Source organism: Atta colombica, unplaced genomic scaffold, assembly GCF_001594045.1.
Source record: "Atta colombica isolate Treedump-2 unplaced genomic scaffold, Acol1.0 scaffold26, whole genome shotgun sequence".
Classification (NCBI taxonomy): domain Eukaryota; kingdom Metazoa; phylum Arthropoda; class Insecta; order Hymenoptera; family Formicidae; genus Atta; species Atta colombica.
This window is the reverse complement of record NW_017259359.1, coordinates 234,088-241,348: the sequence shown is the minus strand read 5'-3', so window position 1 is coordinate 241,348 and position 7,261 is coordinate 234,088. Positions and strand designations below refer to the sequence as shown.

Genomic DNA, 7,261 nt, shown 5'->3' with positions numbered 1-7,261 from the left:
ATATATGTATATACATATAATTATATACATCTATGTATATACATATATTTTTTTATAGAAAATATGTTATTATTATGGCTTTTCCAGCTGATAATATATTGTATTGATTTACATAATGATTCATCAATTCATTCAATGATTCATTCAATTCTATTTCTATATTTGCGCGCGGGCGATGAGAGAAATGACGCTTCTTACTAAGTGCTGTTCGACATTCGAGTCAAATAAAAAATGTGCTGCATGTAACAATTTCAGACTTGGTACGTTTGAAATAAGTAGCTATATATTTTTCTTTATAACTTATTGATGTGAAAAAATAATTTCAGGGAATAATTTTTAGTGAACATTTTTTTTAACGTTTATTTAATATTTTGTAAACATTTATATTGTAGTAAGTGCATGTGAGAAAACAATTTCGGCAAACATTTTTTAAGCATTTATTTATTATTTTTTAAGTATCTATTTTTCATTAATCATTTTGAGAAAATAATTTCATTAAACATTTATTTTTCTTCAATATTTTTTTTTATAACTTATTGATGTAAGAGATTGATTTCAGTAAACTTTTTTTTAACGTTTATTAAATATTTTGTAAATATTTATTTTGTATGAGTTATTCATGTTAGAAAATAATTTTAGTAAATGTTTTTTAAGCATTTATTTACTATTTTTTTAGTATTTATTTTTCATTAATCATCCGTTTGAAAAAATTTTGTAAAATATTTTTTCTTCATAATTTATTCAAGTGAGAAAATGATTTCAGTGAACATTTTTTAAACGTTTATTTAATATTTCGTAAATATTTATTTTGATTGAGATATTCATGTGAGAAAACGATTTCGGTAAACATTATTTAAGCATTTGTTAAATATTATTGGGAGTACAAATTAGTTCGGTCCGTTCAAAAATGCATTTATTTCAAAACAAAATGAATGAATAGATCAATTAAAGTATTATCCATCGCTCCTACTTTTTTCCATCTCTCAGGCAATTTTCGAATTCCATCTCGAAAAAATGACTCTTTGGAGGCGATCCAATTTTGGAGCCAATTTTCGATTTCTGCGAAAGAAGTGAATTGGTGACTTGCTGCATCCTTCGGAACAACCAGTAATCAGAAGGAGCAATGTCCGGAGAATATGGCAGGTGCGGTTAAACATCCCATTTGAGCGTTTCGTTTAAAGTAGTAAAAATATTTTTAGCGACATGAGGCCGAGCGTTGTCATGAAGAAGAATAACTTTATTCATGTCTTTGCTTGTATTCCGGCCGTTTTTCTCGCATAGCTCAAATCAATTGTAGCCGATACCGATCGTCCGTAATGGAATCGCCAGGTTTCAGCAGCTCATAGTAAATAAGATCCTTTTGGTTCCACCAGATACAGAACATGATCTTCAAACCATGAATGTTCGGCCGTGATGTTGATGTTGAGATCGATGGCAATGATTGATCGACTTAGTATTTTTTCTTCTTGGAGTTGTCGTAGAATATCCACTTCTCATCTCCAATCACAATCCGATGCCAAAAACCTTTTCTCTGTTGTCTTTGAATCAGCTGTTCGCAAGTGAAAAATCGTCTTTCAACATTTCTCGATTTCACTTCATAAGATACCTAATTTCCTTGTTTTTGAATCATTTCCATGGCTCTCAATCGTACAGAAACGGCTTGTTGAGTTACCGTCAATGATTCTGCAAGCTCCTCTTGCGTTTGATTCTTCTTCGAGTAATGCCTCTAATTCTTTGTCTTCGAATTTTTTTGGCTATCCAGAGCGAGGTTTGTCTTCAACGCTGAAATCTCCATCCTTAAAACTTCGAAACCATTCCCATGATTTATCAGAGCAGTGTCACCATAAACTTCGACAAGGTTCGATGGGCTTCAGCCGCACTTTTCTTTCAATTAAAGCAGAAAATCAAAACCTCCCGCAAACGCTGCTTAATTAACACAAAATTTGACATTTCAAACACAAGACATTTCAAACAAAAATCAATTTTTGTATTAAACTCAAAGCGATATAAACTGAACATTATTAGCAGATGTTTAGATCTCTGAAACCGCCAAAATCAGCTGTTACTATGAATTATTCACAACAGTTGGAGCCATCTTTAAGGAAACGGACTGAACTAATTTGTACTCCCAATAATTTTTAATTAATTATCTTTATATGCAAAATATTTCTAGAATGTTATATAAATATTATTAAAAAACTAAAATAAATTATAATATATTTTGTTTTTTATATTTATATTATATTATATTTATAATATAATAGTATGGTAAAACTGCAAAGAAGGGGAGCAATTGCCAATGTCGCTTGTAGAAAAATACTTCTGGGCATTAGAAGTATTTTGAGGCATTACTGTACTATAGGGTTTTTCAATAGGAACGTTCGAAATTTGTTAGATCATAGTAGCCATGTTGTTAAAGACATTTGTCAAATTTGTTGTGAATTGTTTAGTAATGTATGGCAAATCACCATGGAAGGTCATAGTTGAGCAACGTGTGCAAATCATAAAATTTTATTATCAAAATCAGTGCTCCGTTCGAGAAACATTCCGCGCATTACGTGATTTTTATCCTCGCCACAACCGTCCTGCCGAGTCGACTATTCGATGTTTGGTGGCCAAATTCGAGTCAACAGGTTCGATAAATAATCAGCCAACAACAGTATGTCGCCGAAACGCAAGCTGAAAACATCGCTGCTGTGCGTGAGAATGTACGGGAAAAATCGAGGCGGTCAATTTCTCGTCGTTCATAAGAACTTGGTCTTTCTACGACTTCAACTTGGCGAATTTTGCGTCGGGACTTGGGTCTGTATCTCTATAAAATTCAACTGACCCAAGAACTTAAGGTAAACGATCATAGACAATGTGCCATGTGTTCGCTGATTGGGTTCTGGAGTAGTTGGAAGTTAACCCAAATTTCATCAAACAAATCATGTTTATCGATGAGGCCCATTTTTAGATGAATGGATATATGAACAAGCAAAATTGTCGAATTTGGGACGAATCCACGCGAGATACACCAGCTCCAAATGCATCCCGAGAAAGTCACTGTTTGGTGCGGATTTTGGTCTGGCGGAATCATCGGTCCGTATTTCTTCCAAAACGAAGCGGGCGTTGCCATAATCGTCAATAGCGAGCGCTACAGATCGAAGATAAGCAACGCCTTGTGGCCTAAAATGGATGATATGGATACCGATAACATGTGGTTCCAACAGAATGGCGTTACGTGCCATACACCACATGCCACGATGAACATTCTGCACGAGCGATTTGAGAGCATGGTTATCTCACGCGGCGGCGACGTGAACTGGCCATCGAGATCGTGCAATTTAATGCCTTTGGACTTCTTCCTTTGGGGCTATCTTAAATCGCATTCTATACGAATAAACCGCAAACAATTGATGCTCTCAAAATCAACATAATAAACGCCAGCCAGCAAATTCAGCCAGATTTATGCGAGAAAGTCGTCGAAAATTGGACCGCCCGAATACGAATCACCAAGCGAAACCGCGGCGGACATTTGAACGACGTTATATTCCATACTTAATGCCATAAAATATTCTTTCAAATAAAAAAAAAATTGAGTGGATATCTCACACACAACTTGTTTTATTTACATTTAAAAATCGAGCATTCTTGAAAGAGTCCTTTACAACACTGCTCTAATAGTGTAGAAGTGTTCAGTAATGCTGAGTAGTGTTAAGATCTTCCATATATCCACGTTTCGGCAAGATACACAATGCAGGAAACGAGTATGCATTATAGAAACTAACTATTAATAACTCTATTCACAAAAACTAACTATTAATCATAAAAACTAACTATTAATATAATACTAACTAATATAATAAAAACTAACTAAAAAAAAAGCACTTTCAGAGCACATCCTGATTGAGATGAGAGTAAGTGACGGATTTTATTGACATATGCTTCTTTATAAGGATTCGCGTCATTTTTTCCTTACGGAAAACGAATTCATCTTGCGGCAGTATTGCGTATCACGCTTGCTTGGCGTCTATAGCGTACTCTGCAAGTGGCATAGTCACCGTGAGATTCCTTTCCATAAGGAGAAAATGATGCGGATCTCTATAAAGAGGTATACGTTAATGAAATCCTTTACTTATTCTTAGCTCGATCTCGGAGTGTGCTCATACCAATGGATTCTGATATACAAATGTAGATGTTATTAATTCTGAATAAACAAAGGGAGAGAAGCAACTCATCTTGAACAGAATACTCAACATATAAAGAAGCTTTGGAAAATTTTTGATTTTCTTATGCGATATTTCACTTTGATTAAATAATAACACATTTCATTATTTACATACAAAACAAAAAGATATTACATTAAGTTATAAAATAAAAAGTATAAGAATGACAACTCTGACAACTCTAAATTTAGTTAAGACATGGAAATTGAGAATACTAATTGGTAAATCTATTTAACATAATCGCGTAATCGTGATGGAGACCATCTGCGTCTGAATGCAAATTTAGATCATTTCTTTGTATATATATATATATATATGCGCTTTTTCTAAAATTAATTGTTTATTCAAGTTCCTTTCCTAGTCGAAAATTGGATGTTTTCCCAATCAAATTCATGATTCTATTTAATTTTGTGATCAGTAATTACCGATTGCGTTTTTATGTTCCAATTACCATGATTGCGATGTTCTGCAATTCTCTACTTAATTTCTTACTTGTTTGTTCGACGCGTCACAGTCTTTACAACAGATTTTATATACTACATTTTTATTGGAATTTTTTGAAAGAATATCTTTCGAAACCCTAATGAACTACTATTATTAAGCTTATTATTACTATAGTAAACTGGCTTTAAGTTTTCATTCTTGCAAATTGATAAGAATTTATCCTATCGTTGATGTGTAAAGTATGACAAACTAAGAAACTTTTATATTGTTATCATCATTACTATTTGACTTTTGTTCAGAAATCTCAAAGATAAACATTTCTCGATCTTAACCATTTAAACCCTAATATGATATTCATGAGTTCAACGTACTCTATGAAATTTTTTACATTGCTGTAATTATTTTATAATATAATTTAAAGATCCGGATTAAGAGAAACTGAAAAAAAAACTTTAACTCTTCATAAATATGATAAGCTTGCAAGAATTTTTTTTGCGTTATTCTCGATATGAAAATGAAAGTTCAAAGAGATTACTTGAGATCCATATGACTTGTTTTCGTTCTGGGTATATTTATTTTTTATTAAATATATTACTAAGTTTTGGATAGTATATTAGGTGTACAACTTTGCTTCCGCCGTTTTCCTATACATGGCTTTAGCGGTAAGTGGTCGAAATAAATAGATCATAGACGTCATACAATAAACTTGGGCGTCTGTCAACATAACCCCATAGAAACATTAGTCGATTTGTGGCTGCACCATAAAGTTATTCTCGATTGAAAATGTCAGTTTACGAGCCAAATTCTCGTTATTTGCGGGAGGTTTTAATTTTTTGCTTCAATATGAAGAAATCTACGGCTGAGGCTCATCGAGTGCTCTCAAATACTTATGGTGAGGCCGCTATTAGTGAAAGAACGTGTCGTGAGTGGTTTCAACGCTTCAAGAACGGTGATTTTGATGTCGAAGACCGGCATAGCGGTGGAAGAGAGAAGGTTTTCGAAGATGCAGAATTGGAGACATTACTTGAGCAAGACTCGTGTCAAAATCAAGAAGAATTGGCACGATCATTGGGAGTGACTCAACAAGCCATTTCAAAACGTCTCAAAGCCATGAGAATGATTCAGAAGCAAGGAAATTGGGTGCCGTACGAATTGAAGCCGAGAGATGTTGAACGGCGTTGATTTGCTTGTGAACAGCTGCTTGAAAGGTAAAGACGGAAGGGATTTCTGCATCGCATTGTGACTGGGGACGAAAAATGGGTTCATTACGATAATCTCAAGCGCAGAAAATCATGGGTAGTTCCCGGCCATGCTTCCACGTCGACGGCCAAACCGAATACTCACGGCTCCAAGGTCATGCTCTGTATTTGGTGGGACCAGCTCGGCGTAGTGTATTATGAACTGTTAAAACCGACTGAAACAATCACAGGCGATCGGTATCGAACGCAATTGATGCGTTTGAGCCGAGCATTGAAAGACAAATGGCCGCAATATAACGAGAGACACGATAAAGTGATTTTGCAGCATGACAATGCTCGACCTCATGTTGCAAAAGTGGTCAAGACATACTTGGAAACGTTGAAATAGTCCTACCCTACCCGCCGTATTCTCCAGACGTTGCTCCCTCTGACTATCACTTGTTTCGATCAATGGCACACGGCCTGGCTGACCAGCATTTCCGGTCTTATGAAGAAGTAAAAAATTGGATCGATTCGTGGATAGCCTCAAAAGATGACCAGTTTTTTCGATGCGGAATTCGTACGCTACCCGAAAGATGGGAGAAAGTAGTGGCCAGCGATGGACAATACTTTGAATCATAAATGTATAACCAGTTTTTTAGAATAAAGTCTCGAATTTCGGAAAAAAACGGCGGAAACAAAGTTGTACACCTAATATATACTATATTTATAGTATAAATACATAGTTAATGAATATATAATACATCATTTATTTATGTATTTATAATTAATTTATATTATGTATTTGTATAGTGTTTTTGTATATAAAATATCTTATTATATTTATATAATTGAATATTTCATATATATCAAAGTGATACAGAATCGACATAGGATCAAGAAATGTCTTGTGTGACGCGATAAATACTTAAACTAAATATAAATATACGCGATAAATACTTAAGATGTCAATCAGCCGAGTTCTACAGCCGAGTGATTTACAACCTTTCCACAAAATAAATATTTAATCCAATAAATAACCCAATAATTAACCCAATTAATAATCTTAAGTATATCGCGTTGTACAAGATACATTTCTTGATTTCTCCTTTTATACTTTGATTCTTCTCTTGAAGTATCATTTTGAACTATCATAACCGTTCGTTACACGTATCGTTAGATGGTGAATCGCGCTCTGAAAATTTTGTTCTGCAAACTATTGAAAAGAAGTGTCACAATCTCAGTGTCCGCGACTGTACTTCTCTGCGGAATGTGTCTGAGCAATTGTAATTAAAATTTGAACCCATTCAGATAAAAATTATTCAAGTTTTTCAAGTATGTCAAGTTGGTTTGAAAAAACTAACTTGTTTTGAAAAACTAGTAGCGCCTCCATTTTAGAAAAATACAAAAAATTTTTTGTCGAGTTTAATA

General features: G+C 34.0%; 1 protein-coding gene across 1 annotated transcript in view; it reads right to left on the bottom strand.

The window, feature by feature from the left end:
* Window positions 1–7,261, bottom strand: part of LOC108689116 — a 277,007-nt gene that overhangs the window by 137,874 nt on the left and 131,872 nt on the right. The window lies entirely within an intron of this gene.